At 39.9% G+C, this 25,109-nt stretch overlaps 1 protein-coding gene across 5 annotated transcripts in view; it reads left to right on the forward strand.

The window, feature by feature from the left end:
- LOC149249082 (Wound-responsive family protein) overlaps positions 1-25,109 on the forward strand; it is a 239,986-nt gene that overhangs the window by 124,012 nt on the left and 90,865 nt on the right. The gene's annotated exons all lie outside the window — the stretch shown is intronic.

The following is a 25,109-nucleotide window of genomic DNA, read 5'->3' on the forward strand; positions in this document are numbered from 1 at the left end:
GCCTGTGTCACGGAGATGGCAACTGATTAAGTTTCTTCTATTCGTTAAATAACTTGAATAAATTGTTTACTGCATTCTACGGTAAATATCGAAACTAATACACTACAGCGTTCACAAATACAATACTGCGAAAGAAAAATAATGTTGGAAGAATAGACGCACACACACAAATAACACTGTTATTTTTGGACCAATGTCCCCAGAAAAACCCAACTTGGGAAAACCGATGCAACAACTGAGGGTTTTATTATTACACAGTAGTAAATCTGAGTACAAATCTATGGAAGCTGAAATCTAACTTTCCATACAGGGAAAATGATTGACAGACATGTAGTGAGAAAAATATCACTTCCACTGATGATCCGACATTGACCTTGGCGCAAGATGAGTTGCTCTTTGTTGTCTCTGTGCTGCCTCTATGTCACCCTACATAGATCTGCGTGACACAGCTCGGATTAGCGTCTCTCTTGCTGACTGATCAACTTCTACTATGGAAACTCGATCTTCCTGGCCTTTGGGCTCCCACTCCAACTTCTGGCACTGAATTTTGACTTCTCCTCAGCAAAATACGAATCTCCCTCTAAACCTCTGTGATGCTGCTTTGCACTGCGTCAGCCTCTCTGTGGAATTCTTTGTCTCTCTGCTATGCACTCGCTAGAGTGCAAAAACTTCTTTCCGGTCTTACTATCCATGCCCCTCTCTCACTGCTTAGACTTTACTGAATCACCTTCGGCAACTCACAACTGCTACTCTGGAAATCGATTTCCTAGCAAAATCGAATTTCTAGTGGCTCCAAGTGTGTTCTCCAACTCCCATCGACTTTCTTCTTATAATCTCTCGTTGAGGCTTCAACGATCAAGATTAAAACATAATCGATGGCTAAGATTAACTAGAACTCGATCCATGTCTTCTTCTAGAAGATTTCACCATGACTTAATTATTACCCTTTAATTAACTAGTTTTCCTAACTTTAGACTTAGGCACCATTAAAAAATGATTAATTATTTTAATTAAGTCGTCTCTAGGTGGAATTTCGAGAAACAATTTCTGGGTTTTGGAGAATACATGTATTCTAGCCTCTCCACCAAATTTCGTGGCTAGAACACAACCGATGCTACAAAAATTAACAAAAACCTCCTAAGAAATTCTTCAGAAATTCTCACTGCTGCAACCCCTGCTATTGTCTCTTCCCTGGCTCGAACTACGCCCTCACAAAATACTGCAAACTGGGGAATTCGATCTGCCATGCTCACTTGCTATTCGATGTATCTTCTCCAATTTCCCTCGACTTGCTCTTATAATCTCTCATTGGAGCATCAATGGCCAAGATCTAATCATAATCGATGGCTTAGATCATCTTAGACTCTGTCAAGTCACTTTTTCGGAAGTCTCTAGAGCAAAATCGATTTTCTTAGTTAATACCCCTTAATTAATCAATTCACCTAAGTTTGACTTAGGAACTTTAATTATTGATCAATTAATTTAACAGAGGTTTCTAAATGGTTTTTCTCGAAACCTTTTTTGGGTTTTGGAGATCTCGTGTTCCTTAGCCTCTCTGACACCTCAGAGACTAGAACACTTGTCTGATGCTACCATATCCATATCTTGGTGGACTAGATCAATGTTCCACCAAGATTCCGAGACGGTGGGACATGGGTGTGGGGAGACGCACAAGGGGGACATGTGGGAGTACCCTCAAATGTTAGGGAAATTTAGGGGGGATGAGGAGACGTCGGGGTATATATATATTCAAATTCATATTCAATAATGAAAGCATAAATATATTGAGCCATAGATAAATAAATTAAATAATGAAACACATTGATCCATATTCATCATTCATATTGATACATTCATCATTCATACTCATCATTCATCCATACTCCACGAGATTCAATAATGAAATACATTTATCCATATTCATCATTCATCATTCTAGAATGTAAATTGTGTTGAATGGTGTTTGTCATTGATGTCAACCCTAGGGTTTGATTTTGACTAAACACCAGTCATTGATGTCAAATTATAAATGAACGCTCTTGATATTTGTCTAAATTACATTAAGTTGGAAGCTCCACTGTTGGATGGTTGAAAACTCTACTTCTAGGGTTTGGGTTCCTTGCACTAAAGACATACCCTGCACTTGTTGAGGGTTTTTGAAGTAGAAAATCACAGATTTTTCCCTGGAAGTTTGACAGATATTCACTTTAGAAGTTGAAAACCCAAGTCAATGGGTCAAAACCCAAAGGGGTGGTGTGACATGACACCTCATCATTGAATTAAGGGTTTCTAATGTACGATTTCAAAATGTGTTTGCATAAGGGAAGCTCTTCTTTGACCAAGTCAAAAGGCCAAATTGTGACAAGGGCTTAAAGTTCCAAATCTTACGATTCAAGCAAAAACCCCAACACCCCCAAACATATAGCTGATGTGCAAACTATCTTTGGGCAAGATCCTTAGCAAAAATTTTAAATTAAGTTCATTAGAGTTTCATAATCAAAGCCACTAACATTTAGAGTCAAGCGTTAAAGCCACTTAACGCTATCCTTCGTTTTAATTTAAATAAAATTTAGATTTTAAAAAATGGGTGGGGGAGGATTTCCTCCAATAATTCCTCCAACGATAATCTTGGAAGCCCCTTTTTCACGTCAAGACAAAACTATATAAAGTCGTTAATTAGTTCTCACAAGATATGAATTTCAAAAAAAACCTTATGAGATAGCTCTGAAATAGAATCTCGGTTCTATGCAGACAGCAAAATATTTATTGAAGGTTTGGGTTTTTGACATTTTGTTTTGGATTGGAGATTCACATATCTTTTGCACAGGTCTGTTTAGAAACAATGAGAAGTTTTAGGGGCTTGACCTAACATCTATTGACTACCAAATGTTCTATGTTCAGAAAACTTCGACCTCTGTAGCAAGGGTTATCTTTTGTTGTTTTTTACTTTGGATTTTGGTGGCTTGTTGGGACTGTTCCATTGGGATTTCTTGCAACTTCTGTTCAACATTTCTAGGGCATACAAGATCTGCGAAGGAAGACTGCTCCTTGACTAGTCTCCTTTCTCGGCCCCTCAAGTAGGGTATCTTTGTTTGCGTATACAACCTAGACCTGTGGCATCTAAATAGTCTCTGCAGTCTCAATTAAAAGGGAAGTGTATTGTGTGAAGGTTTCAAGGACAATGAAGCAATTGTTGGACGTCTTCATATGTATTGCAGCTATCAACCCTCAAGTAGGGGACCTTTTTTTGAATGAGTGAGGTTCAGTTTGAAGATTGAAATATCGTTGGCATATACATACCTGTTCAGTATATCTACCTAACAACAAGTCTGGACACCTGAACTAGCTTGCGGATGCTTGAAGAATTGTAGCTTTTGGCCTTAGCAAGAACAACAAAGTCACTGTGTGTTAAAGGATCAGTTTAAAGGCCTCATTATGTACTAAAGGATTACGCCTCCAACAAGATACCTCCGGTCTGATTTAAATCATTGAACAGGTCTACAATTTTGGACCTGACCTTCAGAACAAGGACAAAGGATTATCATTTCACATTCAATCACACTGAGGGTCTCCAAAATTGTTAAGGACAGAAGATTGTCTAAGGGTTCCACATTCTAACAGTTACACCTAGTAGATCAAATGCACAAAGCCAATGATTGATTTCTAATTTTGTAGCAGTATGCTTAAGGTCTCTGTATATTTTGTAAAGATCCTTGAGGCTTGGACTTTCAATTCTTATAGATAACAAGTGACATATAGGAGTGCAGCCTTATAGCATTCCTGTAGGTGGCACAGTCAAGAAAAGACCTACAACACTCCAGGAATGTTACACATTGTAGTAATCAAGTCAATATGCACTAGTAATGAAAGACTAGCAGTGAAATTGAGTATCATAAGTCAAGGCTAATTGAAAAAGTCATCTACAATAGTGTGAAGACAAGAGTGTTTGAGAATAGTGATGGTAGGACAGTGATCTACATGAGAGTATACTTGGCATTTGATAGTGTTCCTTGTATATTATAGTTCTCTTGGTGTATAATTGTACTAGTGACGTTGATGACAGCTTCTACAGTGAATGTGACTATCTTGTTGAATGACCCTGGAGAGTTGTAATAGTGAGACAAGACTTCATGACAGTGATAGTGTTGATTTGGGGTAGCATCGGATGTGCTCTAGGCCTAAAATTTCGCAGGGACACTTGGGCACATGTATTTCAAAGAGCCCAGAAAGCGTTTTGGGAAATTCCACCCAGAAATGATTTTATTAAAATAATTAATATTTTTAATGGAGTTCTTAAGTCTAAACTTAGGAAAATTAAAATATTAATGGGTATTAATCTAATTGTGGGTGTAACTTTTAGAAGAAGACGAAGATCAAGCCAAAACAATCTGAGCCTTTGATTAAGAGTTAATCTAGGCCGTTGGTTGTCCAATAGAAAGATATAAGAAGGGGTTTGATGGTCATTTGGAAGACACACTGAGGGATCAAGAGATCGAATTTCTGAAGTGAGAAGTTCTCAGGAGGAAATTCTAATTGAGGAAATTTCTTGCAGAGAGGGGCAATGAGTATTCGGAAGAAGGAAGTTTTCTTGGGCTAGAGAGTATGAGGCAGAGAGAAGGCAGAACGATGTCTAGAGAGAGGCAGACAAAGGCCCACGCAGAACTGACGTAGTGGTAGCGCAGGCCTTAGAGGGAAATCAAATTTGTTGATTAGGGGTAGCATCAGATGTGCTCTAGCCACGAAAATTGGTGGAGAGGCTAAAGCACATGAGATCTCCAATACCCAGAAATGGTTTGGGCAGAATCTAAACAGTTTGGGAGATATTAAAATAATTAATATTTTTAATGGAGAAATAAAATATTAATGTGAATTAATATAAAACTGAGTTAGAATGGTCCAAAAGTCATGGATCAAGCCATATCTAATCTTAGCTGTTGATTAGGGACTTAATCTCGGCCGTTGAATTGTCAACGAGAAAAGTATAAGAGGAGGCTTGAGGGTCACTTGGAGAACACACCGAGTTGATCAAGAATTCGATTTTCTGGGGCAGGGCTTGCTGAGGAAATCGAAGGAGTGATCAGAGTTGCAGCTGAGGGGCAGTGAATACAGAAGCAGAGAGGCAAAGAGGGTACCGAGAGCATCAGCGCAGAAGCCGAGAGAGGGTTGACGCAGAGCTAGCTAGAGGCCACGCAGAAGCAGCTAGAGGCCACGCAGAGGCAGCTAGGAGCTATGCAGTGCCAGAGAGAGCCAGCGTGGGTGACGCAGAGGCTCCAGAGGCTGACTCAGTGCCTCGAGAGGCTGATGCAAGGCTAGTTGGGGTGACGCTGGGTTGATGCTGGGCCAGAGAGGCTGACGCAAACCCTAGAGGCTGATGCTGGGAGATTTCGTGGGGTAGATTGGAGCTGAGAGTTGTGGGATTATACATCCAGGGTTTTTAGCCGGAATATCTGTCTCCAACCAAGAGGTACTACTGCCAAGAGCATTCTCTATTGGGTGAGCCATTTCTGGCACCCAGATTGTATTTTGAAACTGCTTAATAATAAAACCCTCAGATAGCTGCATTGGTTTTCCTGCATTGGGATTTTTCGAGGACATTAGTCCAAAAATAACAGTGTCACTTGTGTGCTTATTTTTCCTTCAGTTGATGATTTGTATGTGTTGAGACTGTACTTGTATTTATTTTCAGTATTTACATGGTAAATAACTTGTTAATTAACAGAACAAGTAGGAAGAGATAAATCAGAAAGTACAGGAAGGATTTTTAACTGTTAGACTTAGAAATTCCAACATGGTATCAGAGCATGGTTGCAGATCACAGGAGAACTGAGGGCATCAGCCGAGCAGAGCAGCAGCAGCAGAAACAACTGTCCCGAGTGACAGAAGTTGTTCCTAGTGGAAAAGTAGCAAGGAAGGGGTGACGCAGTGCCTGCGTCATCAAGTTTGAGCCGGGAGAAGGATCAACGCAGTGGTAGAAAGGAGCAGACCTGACCTACGCAGTGCTAGGTCATCTTTCTTAGTCAGGAAGGATTGACGCCCGTGGCTAGGAGGTGCAGATTTTGCTGGTGTTGGGATTGTGTAGAGTCTAGAGGCTCTAACCTTCAATTTGCTGGGGCATAGGAAGCTTTGGAGAAGTTGTGGAGTGAAGTTGGTGGGGTACTGTGGTCAGAACAATACCTAACAGGGCAAGACCAAGGGGAGGTAGTTGCTACCGAGGATTTCTAGCTAAGAAATCCAGATCAGTGGTGGAGTTGCACTAATGATTGGAGTGGGGGCTCGACATTGGTAGAGGGGTTTCTAGGAAGGAAATCGAGGCTCAGAGGGAGTCACACCGCGAGAACTTCCAGGAGGGATGTAGAGAGACTCGAACGAGTCGAAAGAGGAGCAGCGAGGTGGCAGTGAACAGGGTAAGAGATTAGGACTGACTGGACAGAGCCTCAAACTTCGTAGTCTAGAAGGCCAGGATCTTGTCCGTTCTAGACAGAAATCATCTCAAGGACTTCACCTTGAAAACGATAGCGATCCCAGTTGACCCAACTGAGAACAATAAGTACGAGGAGGCAATGGCGAGGGCCAAGAGCATCATCCTTGACGGGGTCAAGGACCATGTAGTACCACATATTGCCGAAAAGGACACGTCAAATGCGATGTGAGAGGCCTTGACGAAATTGTATCAGCATGCTTCCGTGCAGAGGAAGATGCTACTAGAAAATTAGGTGCAATCATATCAGATGCAGAAAGGAGAACAGATCGACATCTTCCTCGGTCGATTGAAGGAGATCCGAGATCAGCTGACTTCCGTAGGGGCCATGCCGGATCAGGTATTAATGGTGAGGACCACATTGAACGCAGTTTCAGAGGACTGGGAGGTATTTGTCCAGAGAATATTGGGCAGATCGATCCTTCCAAATTAGGAGGAACTATGGGTGGCTCTTCATTAGGAAGAGATCAGAAGGCTAACCAAGGCAGGAAGCAGCGCAAGGGGGTTAGAATCAAGAAGGAGGAAGAAGAGGATGCTGCCTTAGCATCTGAGGGAAAGCAGGAGAAACAAAAGAAGGACCTCTCCAAGGTCAAATGCTTCCACTGTGGGAAACTGGGTCATTATGTGAGCCAGTGTCCGTGGAAGAAGAACAAGGGAGAGGCTTCTGAGACCAAGGCTGCACCAGTAAGGGCGGAGAAAGAAGTGGAGACAGATGATGACTGTGCCATGAGTGCTCATGCACCTCGTGAGAGGAAGTGGGGAGACATCAAGCTGTAGTCAGACAGACTACAGGGGATGAAGGGCAGGATCCTCGAGGTACCTAACCTCTTGGATTATACCTTTTGCTACGAGAGCCCCGAAGAGGAGTAGCAGAACTGACGAAGATGTCAGAGTTGGGAGATCAGTTACTTACTTCTCAGTAACTGAGTTGCAGTGCAACAGTTAGCAATGACAGTGCTATGGACAACACAATGCAGCGTGATGAGAGGGATTACAGTGCAGATGCAACAATGGCAGTGGCAGGGCCATGGGCAGCAGCATGGATGCAGAGGGAGCTATTGTACAGATGCAACAGTGGCAGTGGCAGGGCAGCCATGGGTAGTAGTACATGATGCAGCAGTGCAGAGGATGTTGGGCAGTAGGTCTAGCATCAACACAAGGATCGATGCCGGATGATCAGGGTGATGCTCAGTGAGGAGTATTACAAGAGTAGAGTCCTCGCTAAGAGGAAGTGTTGATTTGGGTAGCATCGGATGTTCTCTAGCCACAAAAATTGGTGGAGAGGCTAAAGCACATGGGATCTCCAATACGCAGAAATGGTTTGGGTAGAATCTAACTAGTTTGGGAGATATTAAAATAATTAATATTTTTAATGGAGTCACTAAGTCTAAACTTAGGGAAAATAAAATATTAATGTGAATTAATATAAAACTGTGTTAGAATGGTCCAAAAGTCATGGATCAAGCCAGATCTAATCTTAGCCGTTGATTAGGGACTTAATCTCGGCTGTTGAATTGTCAACGAGAAAAGTATAAGAGGAGGCTTGAGGGTCACTTGGAGAACACATCGTGTTGATCAAGAATTCGATCTTCTGGGGCAGGGCTTGTTGAGGGAATCGAAGGAGTGATCAGAGTTGCAGCTGAGGGGCAGTGAATACAGAAGCAGAGAGGCAGAGAGGGTACCGGGAGCATCAGCGCAGATGCCGGGAGAGGGTTGACGCAGAGCCAGCTAGAGGCCACGCAGAGGTAGCCAGGAGTTGCGTAGTGCCAGAGAGAGCCAGCGTGGGTGATGCAAAGGCTCCAGAGGCTGACACAGAGCCTCTAGAGGCTGACATGGGGCTAGTTGGGGTGACACTGGGCTAGAGAAGCTGACGCAGACCCTAGAAGTTGACATTGGGAGATTTCGTGGGGTAGACTGGAGCTGAGAGCTGTGGGATTGTACATCCGGGGTTTTTAACCGGAATATCTGTCTCCCACTGAGAGGTACTACTGCCGAGAGCATTCTCTGTTGGGTGAGCCATTTCTGGCACCCAGATTGTATTTGAAACTGCTTAATAATAAAACCCTCATATAGCTCCACCGGTTTTCCTGCATTGGGTTTTTCCGGGACATTAGTTGAAAAATAACAGTGTCACTTGTGTGCTTATTTTTCCTTCAGTTGATGAACTGTATGTGTTGAGACTGTACTTGTATTTATTTTCAGAGTTTACATGGTAAATAACTTGTTAATTAACAAAACAAGTAGGAAGAGATAAATCAGAAAGTATAGGAAGAATTTCTAACAGTTAGACTTAGAAATTCCAACAGAATTCTTGCTGAGGAAATCGAGTTTCAGTAGCCGGGAGCCGGGGTTGAGACCAAGAGGCAGAGATTCGGATTTTCCAGCTAGCAAAGGGTCCAAAGAAGGAGCAACGTGATACCTAGCAGGAGTGATGCAGGAATTGCGTGGGAGTGACACAGTTCTGCGCAGAGGCTCCAGTTCAGAGTGATCAGACTTAGATTCTCCCAGTGACAGGGTGAGAGTATTTCACCATTTGTTCTGTCCAGTTTCTCTTTGTATCAGATTGCTAGTTGAGCATCCAAGAATTATACTCAGATTTACTACTGCATTATAATAAAAACCTTAGATTTGCTGCACTGGTTTTCCCACATGGGTTTTTCCGGGGACATTTGTCCAAAAATAATAGTGTCATTTGTGTTGTATTTTCTTTTTTTCTCAGTCTCTTGTTTCTGCATATAATTTAATTAAGTGAAGGCTGCAATGTATGTATTACGATATTTATCGTAGTAAACTGCAAGTAATTTGTTTAAAGGAATTTAACAAATAGGAGTGATATCATTAGTTGTTGTAGTAGGGATTCTGGTTGTGGAATCTTCACATGGTACTGAAGCTGCAAGGGAAGTAAGAAGAGCAGAGCCGGTAGATCCAACGCTGAGCAGAAGCTGGAGTTCAAAAAAAGCTATAGGAGGCCGCAGTTCAAAACCCCCAAAGGATTGACGTAATTCCAAGCCGAGAGGTCATATTTTCGAGGCAGTCTCTCTCCGATTGAGTCGACAGAGAGAAGGACTTCTAGTTCGAATTTTTGTCGGGGCAGAGGGAGCAGCGCTGAAGCCTCAACGTGAGAGAGCTGCTGGGACACAGATTTTCAGCAGGTAGATTGCTAGGCTGAAAAATGTCAGAAGAGAGAAGAGAAGCACCTTGAGGGAACTTTTCCTCAAGCAGACTTCCCACCTCGAAGTCTATTTTCTCATTGGCTGAGCAACAACAGTGAGAAGCGAAGAGGAGATTTTCGACATTTTTAGCAGATATGGTAACCAAAGGTTTGAGGGATCAAGATAGGTTGGATGGAACATCCAACTATGTCATCTGGAAGGCAAGGATGTCATTCCTTCTAGATGAGCATGCCCTCAAGACATACATCGACAATGTGGTGGCTGTCCCTGCGGATGCAGATCTATTGAAGAAGTACAGAGCTGAGATGGCGAAGGCCAAGAGGATGATCCTGGATGGAGTCAAGGATCATGTGGTGTGCCATGTTGCTAGCAGAGGGACTGCTAAGGAGATGTGGGATGCCTTGGCCACGTTATATCTGGGATCTTCCAAGTAGCGGAAGATGTACTTAGAGCAAAAGCTGAGATCTTCTCAGATGCAGAAGGGAGAGTGTGTGGATCCATTCCTCACGAAGTTGAAGGAAACCCGTGATGAGTTATCTGCTGCGGGGCATACACCTCAAGATTCAGAGTTGGTTAGACTGGCCCTCAATTCTGTCTCAGATGAGTGGCAAGTCTTTGTCCAAAGTATCCTGGGTAGAGCAGCATTGCCGAATTGGGATGAGATGTGGGCAACTCTAAAACAAGAGGAGTTGAGGAGAGACTTAGTCAAGGTCAAACTTGACGGAAGTAGCAACAGTAGTGGGTCGAAGCCCAAGGAGGAGGAGGATAATGCAACCCTTGCATCGAAGGGACAACAGGAGCAGCGAAGACGTAAGAAGGACGTCTCGAAGATCAAGTGTTTCAGGTGTGGTGAGATGGGTCACTATGCTACACAATGTCCTCTCAAGAAGAAGGACAAGGATGAGAAACACAATTTGAAGGCTGTGCCCGTGAAGATCGAAGAGGAGAAGTTCACCATGACAGTCGAGATACCTCCAGGAAGGAGGTGGGTTGATTTGGAGTTGTAGTTCGAAAGAGCTACAGATGGGTAGGATCCTTGAGGAGTCCACCTCTCATATCAATACCTTGCTACAGGAGCCCAGATCAGGAGTAGCAGGATGGACTAGTGTCGGATGGTGCCGAGGAGTGTCGGGGAGATAGTTGTAGTGGCTAGGAGCACTAGAGACTGAACAACACATAACAGAGTTGGCAGCAGTGCAGATGGCATAGAGCAGAAGTCAGCACCGACACAACAGATTCAGAGGGTCAGTGCAGAGACTAGCAGCAGTCAGGCTCCAACATTCACATGGTGTTATATTGAACACAGTTAGTTCAGTAATTTTGGATGTTTTTCCATTGCTATAAGCAACAGTTTGCAGTGCAGTAACAGTTGGTAGTGGTAGTGCTAACAGTAGCACACATGCAACACTTGAGAGGGAGCTATAGTACGGATGCAGTGTTGACAGCGGCCGTGTCAACAACAGTACAGTTATAGCAGCAACGTAGTAGTTGTTGGACAAAATGTCAGACATCAGCAACGCAAAGGACGATGCTTTAAAGTCAGAGCAATATGCAGCAACAGTATATTGTTGGAGTACATTCCTCGCTAAGAGGGAGTGTTGATTTGGGGTAGTATTAGATGTGCTCCAGGCCTCAAATTTTGGCGGGAGGCTTGGGCACATGTATTCAAAAGAACCCAGAAATAATTTTGGGAATTTGGACCCAGAAACGATTTTATTAAAATAATTAATATTTTTAATGGAGTTCCCAAGTCTAAACTTAGGAAAATTAAAATATTAATGGGTATTAATCTAATTGTGGGTGTAACTTCTAGAAGAAGACGAAGATCAATCCAAAACGATCCGAGCCTTTGATTAGGAGTTAATTTAGGCATTGGTTGTCCAACAGAAAGATATAAGAAAGGGCTTGAGGGTCATTTGGAAGACACACCGAGGGATCAAGAGATCAAATTTCTGAAGTGAGAAGTTGTCATGAGGAAATTCTGATCGAGGAGATTTCTTGCAGAGAGGGGATGTGAGTATCTGGAAGAAGGAAGTTTTCCTAGGCCGGAGAGTACGAGGCAGAGAGAAGGAAAAGTGACATCTAAAGAGAGGCAAACGTTGACCCACGAAGAGTTGACGCAGTGGAAGCGTAGGCCTTAGAGGGAAATCAAATTCCTGCTGAGGAAATCAAGTTTCAGTAGCCGGGAGTCGGGGTGTGAGACCGAGAGGCAGAGATTCAGATTTTCCAGCTAACAGAGGGTCCAAAGAAGGAGCAGTGTGATACCTAGCAAGGCTGATGCAGGAATTGCGTGGGAGTGACGCAGTTCTGCGCAGAGGCTCCAGTTCAGCGTGATCAGACTCAAATTCTCCCATTAACAGGGTGAGAGCATTTCACCATTCATTTTGTGTAGTTTCTCTCTGTATTGGATTGCTAGTTGAGCATCCAAGAATTTTACTCAGATTTACTACTGCATAATAATAAAACCCTCAGATCTGCTGCACCGATTTTCCCACATTGGGTTTTTTCGGGGACATTTGTCCAAAATAACGATGTCATTTTTGTTGTATTTTGTTTCTTGCTCAGTCTCTTGTTTCTGCATATAATTTAATTGAGTGAAGGCTGCAGTGTATGTATTACAATATTTGCTGTAGGAAACTGCAAGTAATTTGTTTAAAGGAATATAACAAATAGGAGTGTTATCATCAGTTGCTGCAGTAGGGATTTCAGTTGTGGAATCTTCACAGACACTGATTTGGATAGTGATCCACAGGTGGAGATAGGACAAAATATACTCAGTGTCACAATGATCTTAAGTGTCCTAGTAAATAGTGAAATTGTGACAGTATCTTTGAAGTAGCTGTTGGAAAATCATAAAGGCAGTAAAGATTTTCTTGATCTTGATAATTACTTGTGATGTTTCTTATTATTACGATTCTTTATATCTTCTTTCTTTAGTTCATCAAGCAATTACCAAAAGCAGCAACACATAAAACAATAGACACCAGATGTAGGCACATGCCAGGGAGAAACCCCCTCGAGGGGAAAACCCAATCAAGATAATTCTTCCTTTCAATAGTATTCTTTGAGACTCTTTACCCTAGACCAAGACTAGACCCTCCCTCCACACCAAGTCAGCCTCCCAAAATTTCGACCTCTTCCCAGCAACTTCGACTATGCAGCAACTTATGGCGACTGTGAGCTTCCAGTAACAGTGAAACTTAGAAGACTTCGATCTCCCAATCCAGGACCTGAAACAGAGAGAAAGAGAGACATGAAAATTTCGATTTTCCTTGTCTCCTAAGACTTCCCCAAACTCGCACTCACTTCAGCTTCCCGACAACAGACTTTCCTAGCTACAAGAGAACTTCGTACTTCTACCCAACAACAAGAGATTTTCGCATTTCTTCACAGCTACAAGAGAATTCAAACTTGATGAGAGAGTGATGCTCCAAATGAATTCAACGGCCTTCCTTTTATAGGCTTCTTGTGGGGTCGAATAGGGTCCTTGGGCCAATTGGATCTTCCCTTAGGCCGACATGGTGTGGAGGTTACATAATTCATATTTGACTCAATACTCAACCTTTTTACATGATTCAAAAGCCCAAGAAGGGTTTCTTTAAATGTACAATAACTCTATAGACTCAGAATAAATCCTATAAGTCCTCAATGGGGACTTTGACCTAAAACATGGTGACCCAAGCATGAAACCCATGCTTTAATAATTCACAATAATAATAATAAAAATTATTTTTTTTATTCTTTTGACAAGTACATTACATAATGACTCAAGTACATTATTGAAGACCGAACATAGTTACATTTTCCAACACTTCCTCTTAACTAGGGAGGTATTCATAATGTACAAATACAATGGAAGATCTCAAACTATATGAACCATGAAGAACTTTATGCACCACAATGCCATGGACTAGATTCTTGACCAGGGCAATATATCCAACCAGTCACTCAACAATTTAGGCATTGCAATGCCATGGAATAGATACCTGACTAGGGAAATCTATCCAGGTGGGACTAAGATGGACTCAAGCTTTTAGCCCCTTTAGGTACCCTCAGGCTTACTTGCTAACTATCAAACCCAAAAGTCCAGGTGTGTATTCAAAACAGAGCTCTTTGATTAACACCACCTTTCCATCTTCTAGACATCAACACAATGTGCCGACCATATGTCCTCCAAGGCATTGCTTCACTCACAAAGCCTCAACACCCCTTGATCCAGCAGATCAAGAATGACCAATCTCTCCCAATCAAATTGATTGGTTACCAACATGCTATCAAATTCTTCGAGAGATTCACTTGTACAAACACAACCCCAATCAAGAATATACTTTGACATGTACATAATCAAATACAAACCTCCGGGGTCTTACAAACAACTTGATGTTGCTTCTCAACTTTCCATAGGAGGACTACCAACCGAATCTTTGATAGAAGATTCCTCAATCATATGTTTTACTTCCTACTTTACATGCAACAACATATCCTCCGAAATTCATTCTTCAATTAATACAAAGCTATGCCCTCCCTCTCAACCAAGAAGCACCTCTTTATCTAGACTCCCTCTTAATCTTAGGGAGATTTCTTCTGTTCATGCTTCCTCAGGGAGATCAACTTCTTTTCGACATCAGAGAATCTTTCGTGGCTTCCAACCATTTCATCATAGTTATCATCATCCCTATCATGCTTATCACATCAATGAGCATCTTCACCAAGTTGAAGATTGTGTACTTGCACAACTTCACTAGCAAGTACAACAAAATCTATAGAAGCATGATGTTAGCCATATCAGAATCACAGAAGCATTTCATATTCATACATATCAGATACCCAAAGTTAATTATAAATAAGAGATATATACTCTTCAACATCTTGCTAGGGACTTTGTTATACAACCTAGACTACTACATCACAACATTCATTCCATCTAGGGTTGCAATGTGTCTTCCAAAGGTATGACATACCTTACTACAACATATAGCAAGCCCTAGAACCAATTCAAACAAATATAGATCTACAAAGCATCTATCATCCTTTCAAAATACATATGTTAGACTTCTCACTAGGGATCCATACAACCCCTAGATTTCATACAAAAGAATCAATCAAAGTCAATCACAACTTAGTCATTAATTTGACCAGCTTCCACTAGGGTTAGTTCCAACCCCTAGATTTTAAATCAACCATCAAACAATCACTAACATGACCAAATACCACTAGGGTTAGTTTGCAAACCGTAGATTTCCGAGCAATCATCAAGCTCAACCAAAAATTCAAATTTCAACAATCTCTTCACAAATCTCAAATTATCATATTGTCAATATCCATCAGAGATTTGTACTTCAACTAAGGTTCAACTCCAAAACCCTAGAATTTAATTTTCACAAATTTAACAATCTTACACATATCTTAAATCAACATATTATGAAGATTTTACTTTGACTAAGGTTTAACTCCAAAACCATAGAATTCCACAATCTCAACAATCATTAAATACATAGAACTCAGATTGATACATTGCACATATTAGAAAATGTTACTACTAGGATTTAATTGCAAAACCCTTGATTTTCATTTTCAACAATCACTTAATAGATTTCAGATTGTTATATCACACATACTAGACAATTTAACTTCACTAGGGTTTAGCTACAACACCCTAGATTTTAAGATATCATCATGCTAGAATCTCAAACAAGGACTTCCATTAAATCCTAAAACAAGGACTTCCATTAAGTCCTAAGACTTATGACCATCAATAGCTAGGTCAACGCATATATCTAAGAATTCATAATCATTCATAAGCATATCATATGTCTGACAACATTAATACATCTCACATAGACCAACCTAGGATTTCAACCAAGAGACATATCTATATATGCCTAGATTTCATCATTATGCAAATACATTTCATATCATGTGTTAGTCAAACCCAACTTCACAAATATCATCAAGAGTTAGACACACAACCATTTAGATTATACTTAAGGTTTGATCAGACAAATACACACATACCAAAGGAAACATTTCTAAGACAATATAAGGGTCTTGCTCACACATTCCACCAAACCCTAATGAGCTAGGGTTCCAATGTAGAACACACATTCCACCAAACCCTAATGAGACAGGGTTCCAATGTGGAACACACATTCCACCAAACCCTAATGAGCTAGGGTTCTAATGTAGAAACATAGCAAACCTTATATTACCAAAACTTCAAGGGTTTCGAGATTTTAGTCCTTACCATTCAACCCTAACAAGTTTGGATTTCCTGATCACACCAAAATCCTAAACAAGACATCATCAATAAAAACTTCAACTAACATTTCACAATATCCCTAATCAACTTTTAGGATTTCATACATTCTCAATAGCATACCCTTCGGTTAGGGTTTTCCAGAACCTGTCTAGGGTTCTACATAGTCTATCAAGTATATGAGAGGGATGGGTAGATTTATCAAGAGATGAATCACCCAAACAAGAATCACTAAGATCCAATACAGCTAGTCATAACAGAGTTAGTAAGATGTCATCAAATGAATAATCCTTTGAATCAATGTATTCAAAGCATGCCTTTGTTTCTTGACTAGCCTTGTCTTGAGAGATCCTCCTTCTTTCAGATGTTTTCTCTAGTCAAGACAACAGAGGGAGAAAGGTGATTAGTATTTAATATAATCACAACTAAATGAGTACATGAACCCAAAATTGAAAAGACATGAAATACTTTTCTTTGGGAGTTGTTGAGGGCTACCTCCAAAGCTTGAGGGAAACCTACAAACTTAAATAATACAAAAATATATTTTCCAAAATATGTTAAAAACCTATAAATTCTAAAACATATAAAACAAGATACGTAAAGCAAAATACTTAATAGTGCAAGTCCCTAATGTCAGGTTCTTCGGGCTTGACTTTCTTTGAGTCCCTTTCTACAACAAGGTTGGCTTGATCCCTTCCTCTCTTCTTATTTTTCGGATTCTCAAGACAATCACTTTTGTAGTGACCCTTCTTATGACATTGATAGCACTCTATCTTGGACATGTCAAATTTCTTCCTCGGTCCCTTCGATCTCTTTCCTTTATGATGAGCATCATAAGCATTTGATACTCCTTCAGGATTGGCAACCATTGAGATCCTTAATTCTTCTTGACTACAGGCGGTCCATAATTCTTCAAAGCTGGGAACTACCTTCCAACTGTTGAGACCTGCAACAAATGCACCTCAAGAGGGTGGTAACCCTAATAGAGCAGTCATCACAAGTTCTTTGTCCGGACCAATCTCATCGATGCCCAAGAGATCATCCCTGAGTCCAGCTATATTCACAAAGAAGGTTGCCACAACATCTTCTTTAGTCATCTTTGTAGTTCTCAGCTGCTTGTCGCGCAGATTGACATGACAACGCTCAGACCGGGGGCTGTCACTCTGATCTCCGATCTCTCCGTTTAAGCCTGTCTCCCGTGGCTAAGGGGGCTAGACCCTATGAAATGACAAAGACCAACTGCCAAACAGTTGGGTGGGAGACACGATACATGATATGATAAGCACTAGATGGATTCAGAAATTTAAAAGACCAGTGCCTTGTGGAGTAAATTTTTGATCGTTTAATTATCAGATGCCGCAACAATATAAACCATGCAGAGCAATCACCTATCATGAAAGCTAGAACGACGAAAGATATTGATTGAAACAACCACGATCACCAAAACGAGAGAAGATGCTTAAAAGATGATCCAGCGATTAAAGCTTCAAAAGATAAAACTTGATTTTAAACGCTAGCCAGATATCACATTTATGCGGCAAAATTTTTTAAATAGTCATTCAAGCACACGCAAATGATAAACATTTATCCCACATTAGATAATTTCCCGAGAACAACAGCATCTGGCCGAAGAAAATTTCCACAATATTTTTATACTTTTTCAATTTTTTTTTTTTTTTTTAATTTATTTATTTATTATTTATTATTCAAAATGAACTAAATCAAAAATTAAAATCCTAATTTTTTTTTTGTTTAATGAAACTATTTAAAATAAACTAAAACCTATGCTTAAAAGAAAATATTATTACTATGAATTTTCAAAAGAAACTTTAAAATCTAAAATATATCAAAACCCTAAAAAAGTAAGATTCAAACTATATAAAAAAAATACTATTAAAGTTAAAATCTAAATTAAAACATCTATTCTAAATCTAAAGGTTAAATTTAAAAAAAAGAGACTAAAAGCTAACCCTAAACTAGACGAATTACCATGTAAAAATTAAAATTAAATCTAAAATAAAAAATGGAAACGTAAAACCTGAAAATTCGATGAAGCTCCTGGCCGTATTGGAAAAAAGAACCTCGTATACCATCCTAACAGTTCGTGACTTACTGTTCTTTTACCCATGCACTCAGATTTTTTGATTTTTTCTTGTCTTTTGCTGACAGGCCGGCGCTATACCAATCCAACAGGCTGAATCGATGATATGCAGATGCTGAACGCGTAAACAAACAGGACTTTGTCGCGAGGGCAGGTGACAGCGGTGCTTTTGGATCGATTTGATTTGCAGTCATGTGCAACGATGGGTTCAACACAAAACCTGATAATACGCAGTTGATTTGAGAAATTTACCCACGCAAAATACCCCCACACGCTTTACTGAAAACTCCTTCACGCTGGCGCTTATACGCAGTCATGCCTTCTTCAAAAATAAGAGCCGAGACCTTATCACCATAAATCGTCTGCGTGAAGCTTCACCAGCGTGTCACAATGTGCTAGATAGCGGGTAGAGAAAAAATCTTGAACGTTTGCAGGTCAAATGGGAGCTTGGCGGCATGATTTTGCATTGACGGCAGAGACAGTAGGCAGCTGTAACGTCTTTCGAATGCTGATGCCCACGCTGAAGACTTTGCTCATCACTGTAAGAGCCTTAAACCATTTCTTGAGACCAGCAACCAGACGACAGTGAGGAGAACATGTCGGTATTATGCAGTGAAGGGCATAGGTGAAAGGCTTAAGTCGTTGCTTCATTCACTTGATGCCCATATGCAGAGAATCCGTTCACAAGAACTCTTGGATTGTTCTGGTGGTGACAGCGTGAGAGGTGTATGGTGTATTGCTGACTTGCTAGCCCACAACTCCCACTGTTGACGGCCCAAAATTTCGACCAGGATTTTTCAATGTATGCTTTGCAGCTCCTTGTTACCGAAAAGCTAATCCTGTACTTGCAAAAAGAAAAAGAAAACCTAAAATAATATATGCCAGAAACTAACCTAAAAACCCTAAACTCTAATAAAAACTGTATAAAGCAAAAATTTGAAACCCTAGATCATCTTGATTAAGTTACAGATTTTGGCCCTTTTACAGCTAGATTCAGCAATAAGAACAGAAATATTTTAAAGAAACAAAAATTTCAGATTTTCACTGTGAAGAACTTCAGAAAATCTCTCATGCAAATTAGGAAAAATAAAACGAATGATAGACCCAGGATCAAATCCAACTGGGCTCAGCAGAAAATGCTTGCGGGAGTTGGCTGGTTCAGCCGAGAACTTCCCCGAACGCCCACAAAATTCCTTCAGAAAGGGTTTTCTGCACAGCTCAGAAACAACTGTCAATAAAGAGGGCAAAAATGCTGCTAGATCTCAGGAAGTAATGGAGATACCTGCCATTACTTCAGAAACCCTAACAGCACCCAAACCCCAGCAAGTGAACAAGATACCTGTGCTCACAATACTCTACAAAAAGCTATTATTAACGGCTGAAAATAACATATGCAGAAAGTGAAACAATCTCACAGCATTTTAAGAGAGTAACACTCGCAAGATATGGACCCCAAAGTCTTCTTTTATTAACCAGAAACAGAGTTACAAGAGAGCTTCTTCAGTACAAGACTCACAGATCCAATGATCTGAAATGACCCCTAGCACCCTATTTAAAGGAAATGATCCCAACGGCTAGTTCGAGTGATCCATGTCGAAATGATCTTGACCGTCGATGAGGATCAAGACATCTCTTAATCTCATCCGTCGAAATTGATAACTTATTATTAAAAATAATATTTTGCATGCATTCACTCAAAATATTATTATTTTATTATTTAGGGTTTTTGCTTTATTTTATAATTTTTTTATAATTTTTTATTTATTTCATTTATAATTTTTATTTATTTTATTATTTTATTTATTTTCTTAAATGGATCATCGAACTAAGCCTTTGGAAACATCACCTAGGACCTAGGACCTAGGACTCATGAGGGGACTTAAAACATTTTCCAACCCTCAAGACACATTACATCATGACTTTTACAATTTACATCTTAAGGGGAAAAACCCCTTTATCATAGACCCTCATAAATCACCCAGTTTCTGCGACACAACTATAATCTAGCAGATTAACACACTAGGATTCTCCTAAAGTTCTAATAACAAAATGCATCCCGGCTTTGGGGTCAGGCTGAAGGAAAACTCTGTCGATCATAGATCGGTGAGACGAAAAACCTTCCGGGACGTAAATTATCATTAGAAAGTTAGGTCCACCTAGGCAATTTTACATAAACGACTCATATCTGCTAAGATTATTTACAATTCATATATGCAGACTGGGTTTACAAAAATGATCAAGCTGCCGATGACTGCAGGATGGCATGGACACGTCGATCAGATGCTACCCCTTTTTTGCAAAGAAAAAGGGGGGGTATTGCATGGTTAGTTGACCGGTAGTGGTCAACATCTGGCTCTACTTGGGGACACGTTGCTGCTCTGTAGGAATGTGAGAATCCAGAATCTGCATCCATACAACACAAAAATAAGTCGCGTCCATCCAAAAATCATCATATACATTAAGCACAGGATAAATAAAAGCTCTTCATTTATTAACTATCTAGAAAAGTAAATCTAATCCTAAAACAGAAATAAAAATGCGGAAAAAACAAGAAGTAGGGTTAGAAATACGATACAAAGGATGCCCCATGGCATCAGATGTGTTCAATATAGTGTATACTGAGCATTTGCCTGCTTTCAGGCAAATCTGTCGGCTGCTTGTCGGATGTGCCATGTCCAATTTTGCATATGGTAGGACTTTTTCCTATCCGAAAATCAAGCTGCTCGTGGCCGTCTGATGCATCAAATCTTCGTCTCATTTTCTTTCTCTTGCGCTTTTTCTTTGTGGCAGGTTGTATCACTGATGACATGGAACTTTCTGTTTCAAAACTATCAGATGAAGTATGTAAGATATGCATGCCATGTCTTTCTTTATCTTGCATTTGATCTTTATAGTTTTTAAGTCTATTTGGATCACCTTCAATTAACCACCTTTCAATCGAACCAATGACCTCCTCATAATAAGATGGAACTTGTTGCAACAAATGAGAAGGCTCCTGATCTGTTGATGTCCCCTGGTCTCTCTTATCCTCTGACCATTGTTGAAATTTTTGAACCTGTATTTTAATGGCATCCATCTGACTAGAATGTTCAACCTTTATAGCACTGATTTGCCTGGCATGGTGTTCTTCCATATCTTTTATTACTTTATCGTTCTTTTCCTTTATGTCCATCAAGCAATGCTGCATGGAGTTTATTTCTTCTTTATGATTTGCTTGCATGGCGGCCAACTGATTATTATGATCAAACGTCATGATAGTCATTTCTTCATCCATAGTTAATAACTTGTTTTGCATAGAATCAATTTCCCTATCATGATCAGCTTTCATGGTCACCATATTTTCCTCTAATCCTGACATCTTGCTATGCATGATTCTAATTTCTGTTTCATACTTAGTTTTCATGGCCTCAATTTCTTTAGCATGCTGATTTTGCACAATCTCCATCTCCCTATTACGTTTTTCAAGGTGGGTGCATAAAGTTTTCACATCATTGACATAATTAGTTTGATTTCTTTCCATATTTTTCACCAGCATCATTAGATCTTGTATAATTTGCTTTTGCTCTTCCTTTTCGTTGTCGTTTATCCCTGATTTTCCACTATCATGAACTTGGTCTGCGATATTTCCGGTGGATGACACATTCTGATCTTGAAAACTTTCTTCAACAGCTGGATCTTTTATAAGATTACTTTCTTTCTTTTGCACAATTTTAGGGGCAGAAGGCACGCTGTTTGGATAACCATATCTATCTTTAAAAGCATTGACAATGTCTTGTAAAGAAGTGAAAGAATCCTTAGGAAAATTGTTAAACCAATTCAAAGCATCATCTTCTAAAGAAAGGACAAATAGATGCATTTTGATATCTTCATGATTAAACTGAGGGGGTCTACAATATATGATCATTATGCGAGTAAACAAGCCTAGATGCCTTCTAACAGCGATTGAATCACCACCCGAGAAAATAGGTAATTTAGAAATGGCCTCTTTCGGAAAATCATGGAGACGTTCAGTAAAACGACATGGTTTAAATGAATAATCCATGATGAATGATAAGGGATTAAAAGGATGATAGAACGAGACCTCTGCTCAAGAAAGTCAATAGATGAAAGAAGTGGAGTCGCCACTTGAACAATGAATCTGATTCTAAGATCCAAAAATCAACCAACAAGCAGATATGAAGAAGGCTTCTTGTCTGGGAAAAATGAGAAAATGGAGTCGCCACCCAGACAAGAAACAAACCGAAAAGATGCTGCTGATATGACGAAAGGCAATAAAAGATCCAAATGATAATCCCAAAGGTTGAATCTGCCAGCTCAAATGAGAGATGAGAAAGATGGGAAGATGAATGTCGATGAAACTCCAGGACCAGAAAAACTCTGTCCCCGGCAACGACGCCAAAAAATGTTGTCGCGCAGATTGACACGACAACGCTCAGACCGGGGGCTGTCACTCTGATCTCCGATCTCTCCGTTTAAGCCTGTCTCCCGTGGCTAAGGGGGGTAGACCCTATGAAATGACAAAGACCAACTGCCAAACAGTTGGGTGGGAGACACGATACACGATATGATAAGCACTAGATGGATTTAGAAATTTAAAAGACCAGTGCCTTGTGGAGTAAATTTTTGATCGTTTAATTATCAGATGCTGCAACAATATAAACCATGCAGAGCAAGCACCTATCATGAAAGCTAGAACGATGAAAGATATTGATTGAAACAACCACGATCACCAAAACGAGAGAAGATGCTTAAAAGATGATCCAGCGATTAAAGCTTCAAAAGATAAAACTTGATTTTAAACGCTAGCCAGATATCACATTTATGCGGCAAATTTTTTTAAATAGTCATTCAAGCACACGCAAATGATAAACATTTATCCCACATTAGATAATTTCCCGAGAACAACAGCATCTGGCCGAAGAAAATTTCCACAATATTTTTATACTTTTTCAATTTTTTTTTTAATTTATTTATTTATTATTTATTATTCAAAATGAACTAAATCAAAAATTAAAATCCTATTTTTTTTTTTTTTTAATGAAACTATTTAAAATAAACTAAAACCTATGCTTAAAAGAAAATATTATTACTATGAACTTTCAAAAGAAACTTTAAAATCTAAAATATATCAAAACCATAAAAAAGTAAGATTCAAACTATATATATAAAAAAATACTATTAAAGTTAAAATCTAAATTAAAACATCTATTCTAAATCTAAAGGTTAAATTTAAAAAAAAGAGACTAAAAGCTAACCCTAAACTAGACGAATTACCATGTAAAAAATTAAAATTAAATCTAAAATAAAAAATGGAAACGTAAAACCTGAAAATTCGATGAAGCTCCTGGCCGTATTGGAAAAAAGAACCTCGTATACCATCCTAACAGTTCGTGACTTACTGTTCTTTTACCCATGCACTCAGATTTTTTGATTTTTTCTTGTCTTTTGCTGACAGGCCGGCGCTATACCAATCCAACAGGCTGAATCGATGATATGCAGATGCTGAACGCGTAAACAAACAGGACTTTGTCGCGAGGGCAGGTGACAGCGGTGCTTTTGGATCGATTTGATTTGCAGTCATGTGCAACGATGGGTTCAACACAAAACCTGATAATACGCAGTTGATTTGAGAAATTTACCCACGCAAAATACCCCCACACGCTTTACTGAAAACTCCTTCACGCTGGCGCTTATACGCAGTCATGCCTTCTTCAAAAATAAGAGCCGAGACCTTATCACCATAAATCGTCTGCGTGAAGCTTCACCAGCGTGTCACAATGTGCTAGATAGCGGGTAGAGAAAAAATCTTGAACGTTTGCAGGTCAAATGGGAGCTTGGCGGCAGGATTTTGCATTGACGGCAGAGACAACAGGCAGCCGTAACGTCTTTCGAATGCTGATGCCCACGCTGAAGACTTTGCTCATCACTGTAAGAGCCTTAAACCATTTCTTGAGACCAGCAACCAGACGGCAGTGAGGAGAACACGTCGGTATTATGCAGTGAAGGGCATAGGTGAAAGGCTTAAGTCGTTGCTTCATTCACTTGATGCCCATATGCAGAGAATCCGTTCACAAGAACTCTTGGATTGTTCTGGTGGTGACAGGGTGAGAGGTGTGTGGTGTATTGCTGACTTGCTAGCCCACAGCTCCCACTGTTGACGGCCCAAAATTTCGACCAGGATTTTTCAATGTATGCTTTGCAGCTCCTTGTTACCGAAAAGCTAATCCTGTACTTGCAAAAAGAAAAAGAAAACCTAAAATAATATATGCCAGAAACTAACCTAAAAACCCTAAACTCTAATAAAAACTGTATAAAGCAAAAATTTGAAACCCTAGATCATCTTGATTAAGTTACAGATTTTGGCCCTTTTACAGCTAGATTCAGCAATAAGAACAGAAATATTTTAAAGAAACAAAAATTTCAGATTTTCACTGTAAAGAACTTCAGAAAATCTCTCATGCAAATTAGGAAAAATAAAACGAATGATAGACCCAGGATCAAATCCAACTGGGCTCAGCAGAAAATGCTTGCAGGAGTTGGCTAGTTCAGCCGAGAACTTCCCCGAACGCCCACAAAATTCCTTCAGAAAGGGTTTTCTGCACAGCTCAGAAACAACTGTCAATAAAGAGGGCAAAAATGCTGCTAGATCTCAGGAAGTAATGGAGATACCTGCCATTACTTCAGAAACCCTAACAGCACCCAAACCCCAGCAAGTGAACAAGATACCTGTGCTCACAATACTCTACAAAAAGCTATTATTAACGGCTGAAAATAACATATGCAGAAAATGAAACAATCTCACAGCATTTTAAGAGAGTAACACCAGCAAGATATGGACCCCAAAGTCTTCTTTTATTAACCAGAAACAGATTTACAAGAGAGCTTCTTCAGTACAAGACTCACAGATCCAATGATCTGAAATGACCCCTAGCACCCTATTTAAAGGAAATGATCCCAACGGCTAGTTCGAGTGATCCATGTCGAAATGATCTCGATCGTCGATGAGGATCAAGACATCTCTTAATCTCATCCGTCGAAATTGATAACTTATTATTAAAAATAATATTTTGCATGCATTCACTCAAAATATTATTATTTTAT

Source organism: Pinus tabuliformis, chromosome 7 (genome assembly GCF_031772625.1).
Source record: "Pinus tabuliformis cultivar Carrire ecotype Pingquan chromosome 7, CPIR1, whole genome shotgun sequence".
In the NCBI taxonomy this organism is placed as follows: Eukaryota; Viridiplantae; Streptophyta; class Pinopsida; order Pinales; family Pinaceae; genus Pinus; species Pinus tabuliformis.